At 40.5% G+C, this 24,244-nt stretch overlaps 1 protein-coding gene across 1 annotated transcript in view; it reads left to right on the top strand.

Annotated features, from left to right (window-relative positions):
• Window positions 1-24,244, top strand: part of KANSL1 (KAT8 regulatory NSL complex subunit 1) — a 177,061-nt gene that overhangs the window by 48,915 nt on the left and 103,902 nt on the right. The window lies entirely within an intron of this gene.

Raw genomic sequence — 24,244 nt, 5'->3', positions numbered from 1 at the left:
TGTTTTGCTACACTCCTTTCTTCCTTTTGTGACGATCCTGAACTCAACCATCTCATGGTCACTGCTGCCTAGGTTGCCATCCTCTTCTACTTCCCCTACCATTTCTTCCCTGTTTGTAAGCAGCAAGTCAAGAGGAGCATGGCCCCTAGTCAGTTGCTCCAGCACTTGTACCAGGAAGTTGTCCCCAACACACTCCAAAAACTTCCTGGATTGTCTGTGCATTGCTGTATTGCTCTCCCAGCAGATGTCAATCCTTCTCTCTCTCAAGGCTTGTTTACAGCAGTGTAGCAGCATAGCTGCAGCGCTTAATGAAGACACAGCCAATACCAACACGAGAGCTTCTCCTGTCGCCATAGGTACTCCACCTCCCTGACAGGCAGTAGCTATGTTGATAGCGTTGACATAGCGCTGTCTGCACTGGGGGTTAGGTCGGTATAACGACATCACCTAGAGGTGTAGATTTCCCACACCCCTGAGTGACCGTTTTACTCACATAAGTTTGTAATGTAGACTAGGGCCAAGTCCAATATTCATGGCTCAAAAACTGAGGTAGTGTAGGAAATTGAAAATGACTATTCTGTCTTCATTGCTCAGGCTGACAGAGAGGTGCATAAGCAGTGAATAGTACATGTATTTGGCTCGTATTTGGATATTTTATAGTGCAAAAACTAGTTAATTTACAGAGACAAGTTACAATATCTAATTGTAAAATATCCAATAAACAAAAGAACTGTCACTTCCAGCTTTAATAATCTAAGAGTGTTTGCAGCCTAAAAAGGCCTAAAACAAAAACCTTACTCGTGGCATTCATTGTATGTGGAGATTTACCCAGATTACACCAGAGCCTGTTTTCCTTCTCTTGTGTTGAAGTGGTCAGTTTACAATGGTGAGTGATGGTTTGAAAGTAATTTCCATCATCATCTTGTGGCTGATGTACCTAATGCACAGTTTGATTTATTTATTTATTTTATATATATATATATATTTTTTAAAGTCCTTGTGGCACCTTAGAGACGAACAAATTTAACAAGGACTCCTTGTTTGTTTGTTTGTTTGTTTGTTTGTTTTGTTTTGATTGGTTTGTTTGTTTGTTTGTTTTTTGCTGATACAGACTAACACGGCTACCACTGAAACCTGGCTAATGCACAGTATGCCATTTGGAATCTTTTATCCCAGGGCCTCTTGCCCCATGTCCTCTGATTTGATGGCTGCTTTAGTCTTTCTGGCTCGCCACTATGGGCACTAATTGTAGTTTTAAGAATGCTTGATAAAGATCTTGTAGGTGTTTGTCTCTGTCTGAGGGGTTGGAGCAAATTCAGTTGTATCTTAGGGCTTGGCTGTAGACAATGGATCTTGTGATGTGTCCTGGATGGAAGCTGGAGGCATGTAGGTAAGTATAGCGGTCAGTAGGTTTCCGGCATAGGGTGGTGGTTATGTGACCATCACTTATTTACACTGTAGTGTCCAGGAAGTGGATCTCTTGTGTGGACTGGTCCAGGCTGAGGTTGATGGTGGGGTGGAAATTGTTGAAATCCAGGTGGAATTCTTCAAGGGCCTCCTTTCCGTGGGTCCATATGATAAAGGTGTCATCAATGTAGTGCAAGTAGAGGAGTGGGTACTAGGGAACGAGAGCTGAGGAAGCGTTGTTCTAAGTCCAACATAAAAATGTTGGCATACTGTGGGGCCGTGCGGGTACCCATAGCTGTGACAATGACTTGCAGGTATAAGTTGTCCCCAAATTCTATCCTTGTTCGGTATACAAACCTCACTGTAATATCAGTGGAAGTGTGTGTGTGGTCATGACTATATACCCTAACACAGATTCTAATTAAGTATAATGTTGGCTTCCTCAATAAAGTGAGTTTGACACATGAGTTCAATTGCATTTCTCTGGGAGCCACGTGCAGCTTTGTTTTGGGTGTGGGGGTAGCTTGCAAGAAGGTGAGCACTGGAGAGGTAACACTGCTTATTGCTGGGCATGGAACTAGGTTAGTGGAGCAGGTAGCTGTAAAAATGCCACAATGGTAGGTCGCCCACCTCTGGTGAGAGGAGAGGTTAATGGTAGAATCAGGACTCTTTTATTGCAGGGAAACTCTTTTTCTTCTCTTGCTAAAAACCTTTTCCTGCTAGTACTGTTAGCAGGAGGTGAAAACTGGCTGCTTGTGCTTAACATTAAAATGAATAGCTTGTATTTGCAGTTTCCCTAAAAAATGCAAAGGTATATTCTAGAGAGTCTATTTCCTTACTAAAATACTTTGGCTTTTGCCACACTCTAATATTTGCCTCTTTCCTTTGTTCTCCCTTTTTCCAGCAGATGTTTTGGTTGTACTAGCTCAGCTGCAATACTGCACTCAACTTCCAGCTGGGGGAAAATGTTTTTCTTGCTAAACTGGCTCTCCCCCAGCAGATTTTTCCACAAAGTATGTTTTGGGCCCACTCTGAGTACGGTGAGTCTGATTTCAAAAGCTTGGCAGGCAGTACAGCTTTGCTGGGCCATCTTTGGCAAAAATGCGATAGCAATGCAGAATGGGACTTGGGTCTTCTCACTTGCTACATCTTAGAATGAAATGGAGACTTTTTTTGGGGGTCGGGGGGAAGTGAAAGCATGTACATTCAAATCAGCATTTTGGCTGGGATGTAGAAGCAGAACTGGCACTGTATTTGAGTTGATACTGAAGTTGATTTAAGTGTATTCAGCATTACATTGACATCACTCCTGATAATGGTAAATTTGAGAAGAAATGGATGGACCTTTTTCTTTTCCAGCTGTGTGTAAACTGGAAAGGCCAGCTACTTCTGCTAGACTGGTCATTCTTTAATGAGATTCTGCAAAAACAGTAGACTGTTTTTCCTCTAACCTTACTCATCATAGAGAATATTAGATTTGGAATGTTGTCTCAAGTTTTTACTTTAATAACTGGTAAATAGCTTGTGCCGTGGTCACCCTATGGGGTGGGGGGTGGTTGCTGTACAAAAGCCTACTGTAGATAAATGTCTTTTTGTTGAAACTAGCCTATACCCAGAGCAGAACATCTAAGAACTGAGCATAATGGAATCCCAGCCTCTGTTATGGGACTAGTGATATGGGTGGGGAAAGCAGTGTACGGCAGTATATTAATGGGGTGGAGTAAGAATGCTGTCTGTTTTGAATAGGAGGAAAGGAGAAGGACAGATGCCCCAACTCTATTTCCTATGTTACCAAGGTAGTTTTGTCACCAACGTTCTGTCACAAGCAAACCATGTAAAAGCTGAAATTGGGCATCTGAGGCTTTTTCCAGGTGATAACTCTGAAAGTCGGTTAGTGGAATTACTGTGGCAGTATGTAGTCTGTTTTTGCAATTAGCTACTTCTGATTAAGAATGGGGAGAGAATCATGATAGTGGTTTCTCTTGACTCTTCAGCTGGTCACAGGGCAACATTTTGTGGCTGAGGCATTTGGTCAGATGGCTCTTCAATCTGTGGTGCTCAAATATAACACAGATAACTCAGTATTAGTATGACACTTGTTGTGAGAAATCCTAGTAATGGAGCAGTTCACGGGGAGGTCCTTACTATCTGATTCCTTCTCTTCTGCTTAAGTAGATGAATTTACGCTGCTTCACCTTGTGAATATATCTGATGGAAATGACATGGGAACAAAATTCCCACTCTGAACCATTTAATTTCCCATCACTAAACTTCAGAACGTTCATATATGTAGCTGGAACTCTTTAGAGACATGTCACTTGGTGCTATTGCAAAACTGTCCTTTCTCACACAGTTTGGGTCATTCAGTTTATGCAGTAGTTAGAGAATTTGATCTAGGTAACTGTTGGAGTTGTGGGTCTCAAATGCAGTGGATTATTCTGTGCTGCATTCAGTGTATGGATGGAAACTATCTAGTTGACATCGAGTTGGTTGGCACTTCTGTATAAATATAACATATTTTTAAATTGCAAGTTAACGATCTACATATATCTTTTGCTATGCCTGTGGGAGAAATTTTTCAGTCAGGTAGAGTGAAACTTGTCTTTCACATGTACTTAGGATGTCAGTTCAACTTCTTCAAATGTCTCTGATGTGTTCAAATGGTCAGAAGTACAGCACTTCAATTTTGAGGCTAGGCTAGGCTGGATATGACGTAAAAACTGGTACTTAAAAAAAAGTGTCCCAAAGCTGGATGGAGACTCGGCACAAATTGGATATAGAAACTTGGAAAGAAATCTGACTTGTATTTGTTTCTTCAAACACTTCCTCATGGGTGTAACATGCTCATTTTGACATAATACACTCAAATACAGTAGTGAATTTTTAAAAAATATTCTTAAGATAACTAACCACCAAATTCTTGGGTCTTTCTGCTCTTTCTTTCTCTTTATAGCAGAGATGCAGTCTTGCACTTGTGACATTTCAGTAGTTTCCATAGTAACAGATAAGGATGTAAGTAACAAGTTACGATTTAAATATTTCATTTGTAGGAAGGAGAACTTTTTCACAAATATTAGTGGAAGGAAATGTGAATTGGGGGTATGTATGAAAATTAAGACACTAGATGGATGAAAGTGGCAAGCTTTTTTAGTGCTGTAGATTCACCTCTTCAATTTGCATTTCGTTCCCTCCAAATGTTTAATTTCAGTGCCTAAGGGAGCCTGATAGCAAAGTTTTATAGAGGATCCAATATCTGTATGTTTTTAAATCTTCTTCTGCCATTGGTTTCACAGGTTGGTTTTTGTACTGTGGACCTTTGCTGCTTCTTGCATTCTCTCTCCAGTATTGGGTGAAAACCATTAATATCTTACCAATGTGACCAAGGTGCACTTTTCAATGTAGCCTGTTCACACTTAGAATTTAACTGGTTAGTGCACCCTTTCTGACCAAACCCCATAACAGATGCATAGCCTGTACAGTTTTTGTAATCGTGTCTAACCAAGAATCCCGTTTGGGTTTAAAAATGGACACTTCTATTCTAAACTACCGTATATACTCGTTCATAAGCCGAATTTTTTTTGGTTAAAAAAGGAAGCACCAGGGAAGGGGGTCGGCTTATGAACAGGTATAGAGAGGGAGAGGTAGGACGCAGGGGCCCGCCCCCCCCCCCCCACAGAGGGAGCAAGGAGAGGCAGCACAGCCAGCCGAGCCAGAAGGGAAGAGGCGGGGCCAGAGTCTCTCCGCATCTGGCCACGCTGCTCTCCCCCCAGCCTCCGAAGCAGCTGCAGCTCCGGGGCTGGCAGGCTGCAGGTGTGCCACTTGGCTCTGCCCTCCAGCAGCAGGCTACTTTGGAGAAGGAGCACGCCGGAATACTTTGTTTACCTAGGTTTACCTCCATGCCTGTGGACGCTCGAGGTAAACAAACTATCTCGGCCCGCCAGCGGCTTATCCTGATGGCCTGGGAGCCAAAGTTTGCTGACCCCTGAATTATAGGGTCGGCTTATGAATGGGTCATAACAATTTTCCATATTTACTTATCCATCTTGTGGGGGTTGGCTTATAAACGAACCGGCTTATGATCGAGTATATACGGTATTTGTAATGGAACAGCAGCCCATACAGCATTCCAAGCCATCTAAGTGTAGTGAGCTCTCTGGTGGTTGTAACTTAATGACAGATATTGAGCTTTTGCTGCTTTAGTGCTGGCAATACTACACTGCATTATCCAATCAAATCCTGATCTGGGTAAGAGAGCCTAGTTTTTTGTGTAGAAGCTTTTTGTCCTATAAATGTCACAGATAGCTTCCTACAGAAATAGGAATTAGAGAGCAGTATGTGCATGTACCTAATTGCAAAATAGCTTTACTAACAGCAGCAGTTTGGCGGACTATCTTTTGAGCCGTGGGATTGAGATTGGAATTGTTGTTGTTGTGCAAAACCAGTGGCCCATTTGGTCCAGTATCCTGGCTGACAGTAGTGACTACCCAAATAATTTGGGGGAGGGGAGGTGGGAGTACAAGAAACCCTATACTAGACAACTTTGGAATTAATGGCCCATAGAAGTTTCTTCCCAACCTCCTCCTTTAGAGTTTGGCTTAGGCTGTGAAGCATGAGTGTTCGAATCCTAACATAAGTGTGGCTTGTTTGACTATCTATTTAAACATTTAATTCCCTGAACTCTGCTGAGCTCTTGGCCTCACTGGTAACTTGTGACAAAAATGTCACTACAAGTGAATTCCCTAGGTTAATTATGCTTTGGGACCCAGTTCTCCACTTGGATGTGGTGGCCACAAAGAGCTGGTTACGGCTTCTTGATCTCTAGTTGCCTGGCCCTGCTAAAGTGCATTGGGGGTCTACTGTAGCTTAATTGTGGAGGGGATGAAGTGTAATGATGCTCTTCTCCACTGTGTCCCCTCCTTATGCTTCTGCTTCTGCAGCATAGGCGGTGACTGTGCCGCCTTTGCCAGTTTTACTTTGGTGGCAGTTCCTTCTGCGCAGGGAGAATCTCTCTGCCTGGTTTAAATTCATTTTACATTTCTGTGGCACAAGGAGAGTTAACACCCAGTGGTCTAAATTTGGTGGCATTCAATTTCATTGAATGTCCTCCTGGCTCCTCTGTTATGAATGAGAGTAAAAAGGAGCACCCAGTTATTCTATCTTCCCTCCTTTTATGTATCCCCTCTGCATTCAGTCTGTTCTTTCACAGGTGTGTGGGTTTTTAAAATTTAGTTCTACACTACATGATACTGGCTGAGGCTACTTTGGAGAAGGAGCACTGAGGAGACAGTGGGCGAAATGTAGGTTTCATAATCGTATACGTGACGCAAGAGCTGTGACATAACACAGCATTTTGTGATATTGGCTCTTTTTCACATCACCGATGAATGACAGAAAATAGTTCACATGCTATTGGGATTAGAACTGACACAATAGAAAATAACTTAAACTACAATGAAATTATATGCACTAGTCATCTTACCCATCAATTTCATCGGTCTTGAAATGGGAATTTGAATATAATTTGTATCAGTATTAAATATTAAAAACAAGTGAAGACCTGATGGTCCTAGACGACTCTCCATTTGCACTTCACTTATGACGTCTCAGAAGTTTATTGTTCCTGTACTGGTCAAAGCCCATAGCATTCTAAATACAGCATCTCAACTGGGTTGAGTTCTGTCCAGCCACTTAAAGAAAATGCTACAGCATGACAACTCATTGTGCCTAAAGAAGGTTTTCCATAGCCAGCCCTTTGGTTCTTTGGAACTGGAAATAGGCAGTGACCCCAAAACTAGATAGATTGATTATTTAAACTATATTTAATGATATTTTACTTGTGCTTTGAGGTCCGGAGCAACACTCTCTTATGTTGTCTTTATACTTCTGGTGTATTAGGATTTAAAAATTGTCGTCTTAATTGGCTTATTCGTTTTATATGGTAACCATTTTAAAAACACTTTTACTGGATGCAGTTTGAATCCCCTTCCCTCAGTGGCCTGTTCCATTATTGGCTGTCTGAATTTTTATTAACCTGAAATAGCATCTGTCTCTAGCTGTGGTTATGTATTTGTGCACTCTTTTTCTCTTCCCTGCCCCCCTTTCTCTTTTTTTGTTTGGGCAGTTGGTTTGTCAAACACACTTAGTGTCTCTCATAAATCTGTGTTGTCTGGCTTGCTGTGTTCATGTCTGGGGCTCTGTGGTATAAGGCGTCATAGTTATTCCTAGAATTTCTTTTTTCTGGGTACATGTGCATGTGGGTAATCAGTCATTTTCACAATGGTATCCTTTAGTAAATAAGGCGTTTTCATAACCTGGCCTAGTTGTCATGATACAATCTTACTGTTTCTCTGGTATAACCAAAACATGCACGTTACCAAACACAAAACAAACTTGTGAAACCAAATGGGTTTTTGGTCTGTTTTTGGGGTAACTTGCAGTGTGGCTTGCATCTGTTTCAGAAGTATTTTGTGGTTTTTGGATTCAAATATTTTGGTCCATATTTGAATTTGCCTGTAGTTAGTTTCCATTGTGCCTGTCAGCCCTGCTTGGTTTGTCTGTTTTGCCAAATAGAAGGATTGACTCTTTATGCCTGAGTAAGTGACTCCTAAGTCATCTATGGTAAATAAAAATCAGATTTGCTTTGCCTTTTATGATGTTTGCTTTGAGGTTTAGTGGAAAAAACTGTCCTTTCAGCTAAATGGAGATCTGCTCTGTCTGTCCATGCATGATTTTTAATGGATTCAAAAACTAATCACATTTTGCCACATACTGTTTGCCTTCTCCTTACTCCCCACCCCAGTTCTCATTTCCTCCCCTTTCTGTTTCTGGAGGAGGCGGAGGTCATGTTTTAATAAACTTAGTAACTATTCCTTTCCCTTTTCCTCCCACAGAAAGACCCAATGGCTTAGGCCAACATAAGTCCATCTTTAAAACAGCATATCATAAGATATTTCATACTGTTCTAACACAGCACTCTCTCCTCCTGCTCTTTCCCTAATTTAGATTGCCTAGGTCTGTGAATACTTCCTGCCTCTCAGTGATTTAGGTATCACGGAAAGGGATGGGGAATGTCTTAACACAGCATAAAATAAAAATCTGGAGCTGATGGCTTTGGCTAAATGGTGTTTGGTGTCTCTTAATTCTCAAGTTTCTTTTAACCCAGACTGTCTTTAGTGGTCAACCAAACAGCAATGGACATACATATATATATATATATACTGCAACATTTTAGTTAATTTCTGTATTCGCTGACTTTACAGTGAAAGGCCTCTCTGTAGGTTCCTGTAGAACCAATAATAAAAGATTGGGGTGGCCCTGTAATTATTGAACAAACAGCAAGACCAGTGCCTTCTCAACAAATGTTACACCTTGCTTGGCAGTGGATCTGCCTGCTCAATTGTCTGTTTTATTCTGATCTCTCAAAAGCTTCCAATACCACTTTCCATGTAATCACGTATCTGCTCAGTAACAAGCCATCTTTATCAAAAATCACTTAAATGTTTTCAATATTAATGCCTTCCACCACTGGAACATAGGTTAGTAGTGCAGGGGCTATCAAAAATCAAAACCTACCAGAAAAGGGATAATAAGTAGTTTCAGCACCCTTAACATCTCCCTACCAGGAGTCTTTATGGTTCCTAAATGAGGCTGCTCTCAGCTTTATCGCTGATCTGGTGGTTGTCAAAACTGGTAGACAAGATTTGGGAATTTCAAAAATAAATTAATATTGGCCCCCATGGAACGGGAAGACTAAGCGAAATAAAGCTGTAGGTTCAACATTTTTGTTTTTCATATTGTTGATATTCCTGAAGGTATGGGAAAGTATACTAGATGTGGCTTGCTTCTGCCAGGGCTTCACAATCGTTGCCTCCCAAATAAACCTTATTCTGGACATGTAACCCTGTGTCCATAATACAAAGGAAACTTACTCATAGTGAGAATGTACTACTTGCTTCCAGTACATGTTCTGATCTTGGAGTCTGGAGAGCACAGGGAGTCGTCTACATGGGGCTGAAAAGTGCAGGCTTCCCCCCTTGTTCCCTCTGGAAGCTCAGCTGGGCATTCTAAAAGGTTCTGCCGTGCTCTTCTGGTGCACCTGCCTTAAAATTCTGTGATCTACAGGTACATAAACCCACACAGCAAATCTGAGCCAGCTTCTTCCCACTCCTGGTAAGGGCTGAGAGTTAACTTCACTGTTTCTGTATCAGAGGGGTAGCCGTGTTAGTCTGAATCTGTAAAAAGCAACAGAGAGTCCTGTGGCACCTTTGAGACTAACAGTCTCAAAGGTGCCACAGGACTCTCTGTTGCTTTTCACTGTTTCTGTCTTCCTTCTCCAAATCACACCAGAGATCCATCTACCCACGAAGTCCCTCAGCAGCAGTGGATTTCATGGTCTGTGCAGGAGGGCAGAAAACGGGTTTATCTTGCACCTTCTGGTTGGTTATGGGGTAAAGTGGACGACCGAAGTAAGATGCTCTGTGAAGAAGAGGGATGTGCAAGTGAATTCTGCCTTTTATTCTTCTATAAGACTAGTACCAAGAGTTGGTCATAAGCAATCCCTGATGAAGAGGCACAGAACAATGTGTCTAAACCCACTGCAATCCTGTAGTAATATAAAGGTTATTTTAGACTAGGCGTAATTAGCAAAATGTTGCTTTTTAGGACTCTTCCCATCATTACTGTATTTCTCAGAGACTTGGGGCCTTAGCGGGGTCATTATTAACACTTCAGACTTTTTTTCCAAGCTGTCTCTGACCCCCAGTTAGATCCTAGCACACTCAAGCGATGCTGTCTTGCACTCAATCTTGGGTGCCACTTGGTGTAAGATTCGTGTTCCTAATTTTTGTGGTGCGTAGTTGTACTCCTTTTTCCAGATTCTCCAGTTTTCTTACTGTAAAGGAGAGTGGCTTTTAAAGATATTTTCTTCCTTCTTTTTAGACTACCTTGAGCATTCATCCTCTGTATGGCTTTCATATAATTTTGCCACACTTTCCCTCTTAGGCCTGGTCTGTACTTAAAATCTGTTAGACTTGGGAAAGTGGAGTTCTTACAGTGCTGCGGAAAAATCCTTTGTCAGTATAAGAAGTCTACATTATGGTGCTACCATGGCATAGTTACAGCGCCACAAGATGGACCCTGGTCTGACCAGCATGTCAGTTAAGTTCTTTTGAAGGGTCAGACTTCCCTGTTTTGGGTCTTGAAATCACTTTCCACTAGGGTTTCAGCTTCTTTGGCTGAAACTAGGCAGGACTGAATGCAAGAACTACTCTGTACAGTCTGTTCTTACAGGTTGAGAGAAGGGGGGCAAAATGTATAGGGATGTATACTGGGCTCTTTGAAGCTGCTTCTCTGACTGTATTGCTTATGTGATGTGTTCAAATCAGCTTACCAACAGAACAGAAATAGGAATTCTTATCTGTTCACAGGACTTCTGGATCTCAATATGTCTTTGAGCATCTCATTCATTTCCACAAATATATTTCACCAGTTTTAATCATGATTTAAATCAGCAATCAAGAAACCTAGGTTTAAATAATTCATCTTAATCTCATTTTGCATTTGTACTGGTTAATTCTTTCCTAAAGAAAGGTTGGTTATCATTTGTTGACAAACATTAAAACATGGATTGGCAACTATAGGTAGCCTTTACACTAAATTTGGTGCTGTAGTTGCTAACCAGCAGGATACAATTATAGCTTAACTCACTCATTCTTAATTTTTATATTTTTGTTAGAAAATGGTGAATGATGCATTTCTTCACTAGATTAACTATTTTTACTTGTGATTTGTCAAGCTCTATTTGGATAGTAATTCAGATTAAATTAAAATGCACAAAAACAGCATTTTACATTTTAAAATTTAATAAAACTACCTTATGTGCTGCTACATAATTTTTTTTTCCTTACCAAAATATTTGCATTTAAAACTAACTGAACTATTAAACAAGGGAAGCATTATCTGTAGTTAGAGAATTGAGCTGATTTTCTTGTCACCATTCCCGTCAAGATTTTAGAAGTAGTAGATCTCATCCTATCACGCCTGTTTTATTCTGCGATTGGAAGAGTGGAAAATAAGCTTTCCTGCTCTTTCAATTCCCATTGATTTCTTAACTTTGAATAAACTATTCAACTAATTCAGTCCAGTGACTAAGCTGAAATGGAGAAAATATTCTCTATCTGCAGAAGAGGCTATTGATATCAAGAGCTGGTTTAGCACTTCAAAAAATCTTGGTTCCTCAGATGCTTAGGGTGACTTCCACTAATTAAGTAATTTGACTTTCTTTAAAGCTCTGCAGCAAACATGCACTGCTTAATATTATTTTTTAAATAATTTTAATAGATGGTAGTAAGTTTAGGCTGTAACATAGATTGTCATTCAAATTTATTAATGAATAGGTTTGTTTTTAAAAAAAATCCAATTTAAATAAAGAGCATTTAAAAAAAAATCTGTTTTCATGTTGGCTACATTAGGTTAGATACATTCTAGAAAACCAAAGCAGGAGTTGGAGTTGTAGTTCTTTTTTTTGCAAGTATAGCTTATAGTTCATTACCTATAGACATATTGAGTGGAGAAGAGAGCATTTGACAGTTGGGTCTAATGCTGGATGGTAGTGAGAGGAACTACGACCTCTCCACAATGAAGCAATGCATTGAGACGTGCAGCAGTGCAATAAGTAGGTAAGGATTTTTTCCTCTTCTGCTTTTGGTGCATTGAGCTTGAGCCGATCATAAGAACAGGAAAGAACATCAGATGCCTGTCCTCCTCAGTGATATCCTCATCAGTGATTAGTGCTGACAAGTGAAGAGTGGAGCTTGTTCTACCCTTGTTTTCCTTTACAGTATGCTTAGAGCTATAAAATGTAAGCATACATGTAGCAACTTCACTTAGACGTATATTTTTCTCTTGTAGTTTGTGGTTTTTGTTTTTGTTTTGTTTTTGGATGTCTGCTTAACACTGACCAGCTGATGTGACTTCAGTTACTTTTGTATCATTTGCAACAGATTTTAAGTTGAGAAGGAAAATTCTGCACCCTGCCCAGCTTCTCATTATAATCTAGGTTTTGAATGTGCCACTTTCTCTATTTCAATTAGTTGTTGGAGAGATTTTTAACCCTTCCAGTGGAAAAATAGCAGCCTTGGGAGGCAATACTGGGGGAGGGGAGGCTGCATCTTGGTCGTAGTTGTTACCCACTGTGCGAAAAAAATTATGGAATTTAGAAAAGCCTGAGAATCCTACAGCTTTATGGAATTGGAAATGGATGAATATCTTTGATAGCTCTGTAGTTAATTGTTACAAATGGATCTGGGAAGACATGGATCCTACGTGCTAATAAGATTTTTTTTATTTTTTGACCTCTGGATGCTGCTTGAGCACACATACTTAGACGAAACTGTGTTTTAAATAAAGAAATCTGTTTCAATCTGTCTGTGCATCAGTGATGCTATAATAGATGTAGGGCCCTACCAAATTCATGGTCCATTTTGGTCAATTTCACAGTCATAGGATTTTAAAAACCTTAAATTTTATGATTTCAGCTATTTAAATCTGAAATTTCAAGGTGTTGTAATTGTAGGGGTCCTGACCCAAAAAGGAGTTGGGTGGAGGGGATGTTGCGGTACTGGAACCTTACTTCTGCGCTGCTGCTGATGGGCAGCTGAAGAGCAGTGGCTACTGGCCAGGAGCCCAGCTCTGGAGGCAGCGCTCCTGCCAGCAGCAGCGCAGAAGTAAGGATGGCCTGGTATGGCATTGCCGCCCTTACTTCTGCGCTGCTGCTGGTGAGGTACGACCTTCAGAACTGGGCACCCAGCCAACAGCTGCTGCTCTCCAGTCACCCAGCTCTGAAAGCAGTGCAGAAGTGTAAAGGTGGCAATACCCCCTAAAATAACCTTGCGACCCCCTGCAATTGCCTTTTGGGTCGGGACCCCCAATTTGAGAAATGGTGGTCTCCCCCATGAGATCCCTATAGTATAGGGTGTAAACACACAAAAGACCAGATTTTGGGGGGAAGGGGAGGGAGGGGAGGTCAGATGTCATGGTCTGCGTCATGTTTTTCATGGCCATGAATTTGGTAGGGCCCAAAGTATATGGAATTTATTCAAGAATTGATTTTCATATTTTCTGACAAATGAAGCAAGTTTTTTCAGGTCTCTTAAAGATTTAACTTTGAAAATAAAGAACTATTTTCCTTTACATGCATCTGTGATTTGGACAACCCAGATGCATTTATCTGGTTGTTAATATGCTGGAATGGGTAGTGTATATATAAATGCATGTTAAGAATGTTAATATTGAATGCAAGTGCACAATGAATAATGTCTGGATTTCCTGACATGCAGAAATATTCTAGAGCAATCTGATCATCCTATACCAAGATGTCAAGGATTCTTAATTAAAATAGCTAATGCGTGAACACGTTTAGAAATAGAAATTCAGCGACACTAATACTTAAAACTCTGAGTTGTGATATTAATGATAGGAGCTGGAATGACCTACGTCTATGAGTCTGAGACCGCTCTGGCAATTGATAACTTCCCTTTATCCCAAAGGCAATGCTGCTGTTCCCAGGCTGTCTCTTATCCTTCAACTCGGAGCTGTTCTGACTGCTCTGTCCTCGGTCTCTTTAAAGATACCAATAGGGAACTAGTTACAGCTAGTTGATTTTTTTCTGAGGTGGACATCTGTCTGCTGGGAACTGAACTGAGATTAATTTCATTTAGGCAATCAAACCGCATTCTAGGCACAACCTTTTCATTCATACCCCTTTTGAGCTTTTTTTTGTTTTTTTTTTTTTTTTTTTTTTTTTTTTGGTCTGTTCTTCTGTCCTAATGATATTGATATCAGAACTCCAACTTTATAGTCTGTTAAAATTGGCTACTGAACTGAAGGGTACTTGGTGTTGTCTTTAGCCTTTAAAAGGGCACTGTGGTGATTGAAGGCATTAGATCAGTGAACATTACTTCAGTAGCAGGTGAATTACTTTAACCAACAATTAGTTTCATAAAACCTAGATGAACATGGTGTGATGGGAACAAGTCAGCAGAGTTCTTGTAAAGGAAAGTAGATTGGAAACAAGGTTAGAATTCTTGGAGGAGGGAGTCAAAGTTAAGCTAAAGGAGAACTGGCTCATTATAAATCCAAAGGCTTTTTGAACATTCAAATGAAGTCCCTCACAGGAGGCTCTTAAGGAAAGGATGTAGTCCATAAGATGAGACAAAATGAAGGTGTAAGTGATTGATTTAGTTTATCAAAATGATAGGAGGCTAATAAATCAAAGGATATTTAGTATGATCAGCTTCATTTAAAGGGGCACTTTAGAATCACACCTGTTTGAATTTTTACCTACTCTTATCACAAGTAACAATATAACTGAAAGATAATGTAACTTTTCCTCTCTTTCTGTTGCCTCTTGATAGTATTTCCTGTTTGTTGGCCTTTTTACTAGGGTGACCAGACGTCCCAATATTTCGGTGTCTGTCCCCTCTTTGGTCGGGGCGCATTTTGTCCCGATATCTGCCGGCAGCCCTGTGGTTTGAATTGATATGCAAACTAGATACAATCAACTTAGGCTTAAATAGAGACTGGGAATGGCTGAGCCATTACACACATTGAATCTATTTCCCCATGTTAAGTATCCTCACAGCTTCTTGTCAAACTGTCTTAAATGGGCTATCTTGATTATCGCTGCACAAGTTGTTGTTTTTCTCCTGCTGACAACAGTTCATCTTAATTAATTAGCCTCTTAGAGTTGGTTGGGCAACTCCCATCTTTTCATGTTCTCTGTATGTATATATATCTCCTCACTATATGTTCCATTCTATGCATCCGATGAAGTGGGCTGTAGCCCACGAAAGCTCATGCTCAAATAAATTTGTTAGTCTCTAAGGTACTACAAGTTCTTCTGTTCTTTTCACTTAGGAAGAAGCAATCAATTGCACACATACAAAATGAGAAATGACTACCTAGGAAGGAGTACTGTGGAAAGGGATCTGGGGGTTATACTGGGATCATGAGTAAATATGAGCCAACAGTGTAAAACAGTTGCTCCCTCTGCCCCACTCCCTCAAAGCGCAAACATTCTGGGGTGTATTAGGAGGAGTGTTGTAAGCAAGACACGAGAAGGAAAGAGAAGACTTCGGGGTGGGGACCCAACCGTTTTAAAGTACTGTACATAAAAGGTTGTTACAAGGAGGAGGGAGAAGAATTGTTCTCCTTAATCTCCGAGGATAGCACAAAGAAGCAATGGGCTTAAATTGCAGCAGGGGAGGTTTAGGTTGAACATTAAGGAAAAACTTTTGTCAGGGTAGTTAAGCACTCTAATTGCCTAGGGAGATTGTGGAATCTCCATCATTGGAGATTTAAGAGTAGGTTAGACAAAGATCTATCAGGGATGGTCCTCTAGATAATACTTTAATTTTGCCTTGAGTGCAAGTGACTGGACTAGATGACTTCTCGAGGTCCTTTCTAGTCCTACACTTCTATGATTAACCAGATATAATGGTTAATGGCAACACAATGGACACTTCAGTGCCAGGGCTTTGGAGTGGAGCCTGGAGCTGGAGCGCGGAGCTGCAGGTTTTTGCCTGGAGCTGGAGCAGAGCCGGAGCACAGCTCCAAAGCCCCCACTGTAAACATCTGCTTGGTGCGCAGTTGTTGTTAAAAAAGCAAGCTATCTTACACTGCTTTTTCTGCAAGGCTGTCAATGGAGGATGTTTGGTGTCAACATCCCCCTATCGGCAGGTTATTCCATAGGGTTTCTTGCACCTTCATTTGAATCTGGTATTGGACTGTCATCTCAATCTTGAAGGTCTACTGGTCTGATCAGTTACAGCTCATTTTGTGTTAGCTCATGTTGTAGTTCTGGGCCAGTACGCTTTAGTCATCCTTAATGTGTAGGCCTGTACTGTTTCAGTGACTGCCTATTGTCCTGTGCTCATGCCCACCATTTGTAAATGAGTGGGCTGGGATTGGGGTGCTACCCTGTCCCAAGATTCACCTAAGAGCCAGCAAGATTTAGGGAAAACTTCCTCAGTCCAGGGCCCTCAGCTTTTCCTGGAGGAGCCCCAGAAGAGACTTTCGCTGTTTGTCTTTTATATCATTCTGTAAATCTAGCTTTATTTCAGTAGCTTTATTTTTGATTTTTTGGGGGTAAGGTTGGGAAGCCTTGTTCTTTCCTATTTTTATGTCTGCAGGAGATTGCCGACAGCGAACAGTGGTTTGCCTGAATTCGTACATTAGAACCAAAGGATCTGAAGGGCCATGTGGCTGTCTATTTGGACTGGTTGATCTTTGTATCCGTTTCATTGTGCAATACTTAGATTTCTTTCAACCTTATAAATGTATTTTTAAATATTCCATGCTCTTGATATCTCTGTATGTTGCAGGTAACACTGTGACAGTATCAGCGTCAGTCTGAACCAGTTATTTGGGTGTCTGTCACAATGCCTTTTAGGCCCAAGCTCAGTAATGTGTGTGGCAATCAATCACCTTATTCCTTGCATAACAAGGCGATCAGACCTTGGATTGCAGCTGCCTTGAGTCTCACATTCTTCGCATTTTCAGCAGTCCTTGGAAGTATGGATACAGAATGTTTTTGGATTTTTTTTTTTCTTTCATGACCTAAAACAAAGCCTGATGTATAAAGTCAGCATTGTCGAATTTACTTTCCATCCATCTCCTGTGTTCATTAAGTCTTGCAAGTAAATCATTGACAACTGTCAGGATTTTAGTGTGAATCTTGTGGTGATAGAGCTTTAAGGAAAATACCAAGCTTCTGCAGTCATGTGAATGTGAGAATCTCAACTTTCATTTAAATGTATATTTCTAGCTCTCATTTTTGCAGAGGAGCATAAAAATGTGACCCTACTGTACCCTCAAAGCTCAGAAACCAGAAGGCAAATGAACACAAAATGTAGTATTTTTGAAAATCTTTTTTTCTTTTTAAGCCAATGTCATGACTTTTTGGGGAGGGGGGCGGGACTCTGACTTACGATTTATGAATATATAGGGTAGGCAGTGTCCTAAATATCTCCAAAACACATTTTCGGAAAAGTGTCTTCCCTCATCCTCCCAATCCTGACACTTTAAAATAAAATGGGATCCCCATTTGCCAACAGTGCATGTTGTGCTTATCTTGCTCATCATTTTGTACTGTCTGGTAGCCACCAGGTCATTTTCATCCTCTTGGACTTCCCTCCAGTTTGTTTCCTGCCTCCATGAGGGCCTGTTAAATGGTGAATAGCAGCAGAGGCAAAGCGATCTCCATTCACCTTAACATTTTCCCTGTTACTAGCTCTCCCCTCTTTCTCCCTCCCGTCACTGTTGGAGGAATCTTTTAGAATTCTAACCCCTTCACTAAACATCAATCTGTTAGATGCAAAGGATCCATGTTAAAGAAATAGCTTTAGTCTTTTAAAGACTAATCTATGCAAAATGACACATCACTTTAATAAAAAACCGCTTGTGATACAAAACGTAACAGACTGATACGGTTGCGTTCTTTTGGGAGACTCATGTCTTCACGGTCTAGTACTGAGAATAGAAGGGTTTTTTTGAAATGGCATGAAAACTAGTCCCATTTTGTTACCAGAAGTTTCTTCTTGTGATGTGCTCTTTATAAAACTAGAGAATTACTTGACTGAGTAAAGTTCGAGGTCCAAAAGCTTAGTCTAAAATTCCCTAAATGAATCTGATAGATATTTGTCAAAGATGAATCCAAGCAGTAACGCATACAGTAAAAAGCAACAGAGGGTCCTGTGGCACCTTTAAGACTAACAGAAGTATTGGGAGCATAAGCTTTCGTGGGTAAGAACCTCACTTCTTCAGGTGCAAGTAAGGATGCAGTAGGATACTACCTTGTTGGAAGGGCTAGCAGGTAAACAGAATATTTTGATTGGTAGCACAAAAAATACAAGGGGGAAATTTTATTTGAGTTTATTTTGACTGCTAAAAATAGAAATATAACTTATTCTCTTAAAAAAAAAAATCAGCTGTTTAAATTTCTCATTTTCTCTGGGGTCTCTGTTTCCACGGTTCACACCTCAAGGTTGTTCAGCTCTTTTTTCCTAAATTTCCTTATAATATGTCTGATCTGTCTTTTCTCTGATCAGAGTCTAGGAGGACTGTTTTAGTCTGTGCTATATTTGCTGAGACTGTTTGTTTGCAAGGATAACAATTGTTGAGGCACTTTGTGATGTTGATACCTGTCCACTAGGAACTGACCTGAGATAATCGATTACTTTCAGAGGTTACTTGCATAGCCAGCCTTTGGTCTCTGACCTGCAAAACAGTGATTGCTAGGGTAGTAAGAGACAAGCTTCTGTTTTTCATTTCTATAGTCAGGGTGGATTGAGGAAATGAAATTAAACGTTACCCCACCATCATGCGCACACTGTAGATCAAATGAGTTTGTCTGGGGTACATTCCAAAAGTCATCTCGCTGATCGGAACTATGCTTTGTAGGGAGAGCAAAGACAAAACTTTTGCAGGCCTGCCCAGAAAGCCTGAAGTCAGTTGTGGCTATGAAGCAGCCGCTTCTGGCCAGGTCATTTGATTGCCATTCTGAACTGGATTTGAACTATTATTCTAGAGTGAAAAAAGCTTTGTAGCCTATTTAACAATCCTCTAAACCATCTATCTAGTCTTTTTCTCTTCCCCTCACGCTTTTCTCTGCCTCAAACCCCCATGTTTTATCATTTAGGGAATCCTCATTACCACTCCATTAGTAAAAGCAGAAGGGAGAGGAGTTGCTCAACAATGTCAAACCTGCCAGCTCAGCCATATCTGCTGGACACAACTCTGCATTGTCCTTGACAAGGAAAGATTCTTGCTGTAATTCACCTTGCCAGCTGGAAAGAGGAATTTTTAAAAGTGAGTTATTTTTAAGAGTGCTTGGGTTGTTTGAAACCTCTAAAACAGTTCAATGGTCTCAGAGGAGATGCTGCTTCTGTTTAAGGGGCAGGGAACACTTGTTCTTGAATTGCTACAGCATCTTACTTTTCCATTCTGTGGAATTTCATTCCATGTGAAACCCAGAAATGTGGTTCAAATACCCATTATTTTGTTCTGATTTCAGTCTGGCTCCCCAGATGTGGAATTTGTCTTGTTGTTGAATCTGTAAGCAATTATACAAGACTAATATAAATGCAGAATATTCTTTATTGCTCCTTTCATTCAAGTTTTGAAAGCACTATTCAAACAATGAACACAACCTCCCAACAGGTTACTCTGCAAGGTAGATAAGTATTTATTAAACAGATATATGTAGATAGAGCTATAGAGAGATGGTGAGACTTCCTGAACATTAGTACAGCATTACAGTAATAGTCAGTGTTAGGGCCAGAAATAGAACCCAACCTAGGAGTCCTGAGTCCCAAAGCTGCCCACTGTTCTAGCTAATGGAGGACTTTGTCTAGAAGTGACCTAAAATGGTAGCCTCTTTTCTGATAGCTTTTATTTTCTCTGTTGAAAATATGTAATCCTTTGTTCTTCCGATCTTTCTGTAATCACTTGTTTATAAATAAGGGGCATTCAGAGTCCTTATAATCTTGGAAAGGTTGATAGCTAGCCTGGCATTATAGCTGGTGTATGCATGCAAGTAACTATTTAAAAAAAATAAAAATAAACACAGCACCATACTTATTGCTCATATTACTTAGTAGTTGCTCAGCAGTATGTCTTTGCATAGATGCTTCATCAGTCTCTCTAGGTGATAAAAATAGTTTAACTAGTTGCCAGTGAGAGAGAACTTTGAAGAATCTCTCCCAGTATGCAATTAGAATTGTGGTTCTGAGTCCATACCATGTTGTAGTTTGTAGAAGCTTTGGAAGGCAAAGTGAGCATGTGATGTCAAAATTCTATGACCTCTTTTTGAAAGACAGGTTAGAATGCAACCCATTAGTCCTGGATTGGTGGATAAAAGCAATGGCAACACCTTGATGTCCACCTTCATATATAAAAGTCACTGTATAGAATGCTCCATCTTGTTTGGAGTCGGCAACAGTTTAGAGCAAAATGGAACATTGTACACCGGTATCTGTAGTCTCTATAGCTGGGAGGAGGTTCTGCAGGGTGTTACACCTTTATCTTTAGTATGTATGTCGACTTTCTCTTAAAACTGAGGTTCATTTGGCTCCTAAACTAACAAGTAAGCTGCCTCTTGAAGTGTATGCCAGCATCGTGTGTCTGCTGGTCAGGAACAATGCTGCTTCGTTAATCTTGGCTGGCTTCCCTTCTTCCAGTATCAGAGTGTTGTATTGAGAGAGCTTAGCCTCCTCCCTCATTGGTCCAAAGCTGTGTATTTTTGAACTTGTAGCTCAACTCTGTAATTGTTGCAATGCTTCGCTTTGTTTCCAGAATATTGGTGTTCTCCAGCAAGTGAGACATCCTTGTTCTAAGCCTACTTCCATCTTTTGAGCCTCTGTTGTATTGGTAAGTGTTGTCTACCAGAAACTGACTTTTCAGAGAAACAGATCTGTTGCAGAAAGATTTTAAAATAGAAATGGTTAGCCTTCATAAAACAAAACCAAAAGCTGACTACAGTCTTAGCTATTCTCAACCATGAGTGCCTTCTTTGCCACATACTTGTTCCCTGATTTGTGTAAAGAAGTTTTAATGGGCTTCTTTATTTATATAATGGCTGGAAAGCTGAAGCTAGGATCTTTGATTTTGATAAGCAAGTCTCTGCATTAAAAAGGATTATTACCACAATTGCATAAATATTCTCTTTTGGAGAGGTAGTCAGCTGAGGCTGATGGACTTTTTGTTGCAGCCACAAGCCATGGCAGGAGTGGGAAGAGGAAAAACCAAAACGCCTATTTACGTTGGATATTGCTGTTGGCTCATGAGACCTCTTCAGTGGTGCTTGTCAGCCAAATGAATGAATTGGGTTGAAATTGGTAATGGAAAGCTCTCATGTAATATTTTGGCCAGGGCTTTGTGTATGGGAGATCCTGGTGGAAAGGTGTAAATAGCAGTGCAGTAGTGTCTTTCTTTGTGGGGAGCCCTTCATTCAGGGGGTCTTGGAAATTAAAATCTGTGATAAAGTTGGAAGACAAAGCTTGGGTATATTGCTATCCTTCATAGTACTTGGGTATCCATTTTATAGCATGCTCTCTCTCTAATTGGGGGCTGCCAGCTCTGACTGTTCCTTGTCACCTTTCAGCAACCAGTAATTTTGCAAACGCCTCTAAAGAAGACTTGGATTGATTATATCCTTCGCCTCACCCAGCCAAGCTCTTGCTTTTCACACTTGATCCCACTTTACTTCTCCCCCTCTAAAGAAGGTGAAGCAGCTTTAGACTAAAAAATCAACTCCGATTTAGGGAGGTGGTATGACCTAGTCTTTCTTTCTGGGCTCCCTTCTGCCCCAAAGTATGCAGGTCACTCATGACTCTCGTCATCTGACTACTTGTCGAGGTGCTCTGAAGCAGGATGTTTGTATGACAAGCAATGGTACACCCTGCCCTACAAGGATTTGAAGGCCCTACCTCTTTCACTGCAAACCTTCATGATTACAATATTATCAGAAACCATAATTTTGTTGTGTTTAAAAAAAATAAGCAAGAAAATAAAACAATACTAGCTCTTTCCTTCATCTTCACGCTGTCTAAATTCCTTATTTTGTTAGGGTATAGTCACAATATTTTTGCATATTCACCAAGTGCTTGTCACTCAGTTTTTAAGCTGTTGTTTCCATGTATAGGTCCCTTCCTTTCTGACACTGATGGAGCTGCCTGTTTGCTGCAGAATAGCACACTTGAATGTGCCTACAGAGGATCTTTTGAACAGGAGGCATTTCCTTGAGAACATTTTATTTTAAATAAAATCCTTTTTTAAAAATATTTTGTCTGATCAGAAGTTCACTTCTTTCCCTTCCTTGGGTCTTGAGGCCCTTTTGGAATCAGATTACGTAAGAACAGCAAAGTCAGGTTTTTAAATAGCAACTAGCCTGTGCCACTCCTGGTACTGTGTTTAGTACTCTGACATGGTCCTCCATCAGAGAGTGGAACTTATTAAAAGCAGACATGTCTTTCAGAATATCTGGTGTTCTGTAGAGTTTGACTGCCACCAGTGCAGCAGTTTGTGCTGGGTCAGGACAACGTCTTTCGAAGCATTTCTTACCTATGCCCCTGACACTTACTTAAAACTCCTCTCAAGCCTCTGGACTGCTTGTTTTATTCTTTGCAGAAGAGGATGTTAATACATACAGTGCCAGACATAAAGTTGCTTGAATAGAGGAACTGATGCACATGGCTTGAACTTGTAGTTTAAGAAGCAGTGGTAGCCGTGTTATGACTCCTCGTTTTTTTTTTTTTTTTTAAATTTAGGAAGAGACTCTCGTGAATTAGGAAGCACTTGTGACTAGTCTTGAGGTTGTATCCACTTCCTGTTTGTTCTCTTCTTCCCCCCCGCCCCCCCCCCCCCATTGAGCCACACATCACAATGCATAAAGCTTTCAAGCTTTGTCACGCCCCCAGCAAGGACTCCTCTTCCCCCCAGTGAAGTTGGTGTTAATAGTAACAGTATCTCAGCAACTTCTGCTTCTATGGTTTATGCTCTGTGTGGTGGGCCCATACAACTTATTGCTTATTTTTGTCATAGGAGTAAAACGCTTTAAATATACTGCTTTTCTCATTAAGTTGAAGGATCAGTTTGTCTATTTTTGTCAGTAGGACAGATGCTGCACTATTAACGTGAATCTCTCTCCTCCTGGGCCAAATGTGAGCCTGGGGTTTGTGGGTGTTAGAATTTGAGATTTGAAATTGCCATAAGGACATGCACATATCGCCGTTTTCCAGTGCTAAATCTAACCCTGCTGAAAGGCTTAAATAAATAAAACCATTGGGCATTACACACAAGCCGTTTCTTGTCTTCTTGACTGACAGAGGTCTAATGTAATTCTCTGCCCCCTCTTGAGATAAGAGGGTGTGGTCTTTTAAATGCATGTGCTTCACCCTTAATTCACATGGCTTTCCAGCAGGGGTGAACTAATTCAGAAGAACTTCTTCAGATGCTATTTGGAGGCAGATACTCATTCTCAAAGAATCTGTGATCCATTGATGAGTGAAACGCTTGTCACCTGAAGTTATTTAAAAAAAAAATAATAATTATGCAGTGTTTGTGACTGTCTTAGTTATTAGGCCTAGCCTAAGTGTAAGAAGGAAAACCTGTCTCTAGTGTTTCTACAGAGACTCTTTTTTTAAATACTTTCAAGTACTGTGGGATATAGGGTTTTCACTTCTTTCACTCTTTCCCAGGCCCTAATTTCTCCTATCCTTGTGCTTCCTGGAAATTTTATTTAAAATTAGAATTTGCCGATCTCTGACCCTTGTAACGTCCTTTGAAATAATTATTGCTTGCTTACATTTCATACCGTGGTCCAGCAGTTAGTCCATGAAATGAGCCAGGAGAAGGAATGGGTAGCTGAGAACAGACCTATGAAAAGACATTTTAAGACAGTGGAACAATAGGCTGGTCACATGACAAAAAATGGAAAATGGATTTCATGCACATTGGAATGGAGACCACTGGATGGTGAAGATATTGACTAACCATTCACATCCCTCTCCATAAGAAAAGTTAAATTGTTACCATGACCATGGAAAGGAGGATCTGAGGCCTCTGATTAAAGGGGTTGGAAGAGATACTTCATACTCCACTTCACTTACCAGCAGCATTGGGACTATGCACCATTTCATTTAAACTTTTTTCCCAAGTCACATGAAGGCTCCCATTAAATCTGGACAGAGAAGTGGTTAAGAAGGATGGCGAATTTTCAGAGGCAGAAGCCAAGGAATTGCTGTCTATCAAGGACCTTATCCATTTGTAGATTTGTCACCTT

The sequence above is a fragment of the Terrapene carolina genome, unplaced genomic scaffold, assembly GCF_002925995.2.
Source record: "Terrapene carolina triunguis isolate 2854851 unplaced genomic scaffold, T_m_triunguis-2.0 Scaffold193, whole genome shotgun sequence".
Lineage (NCBI taxonomy): Eukaryota > Metazoa > Chordata > Testudines > Emydidae > Terrapene > Terrapene triunguis.
This window is presented reverse-complemented; position numbering and strand designations above follow the sequence as displayed.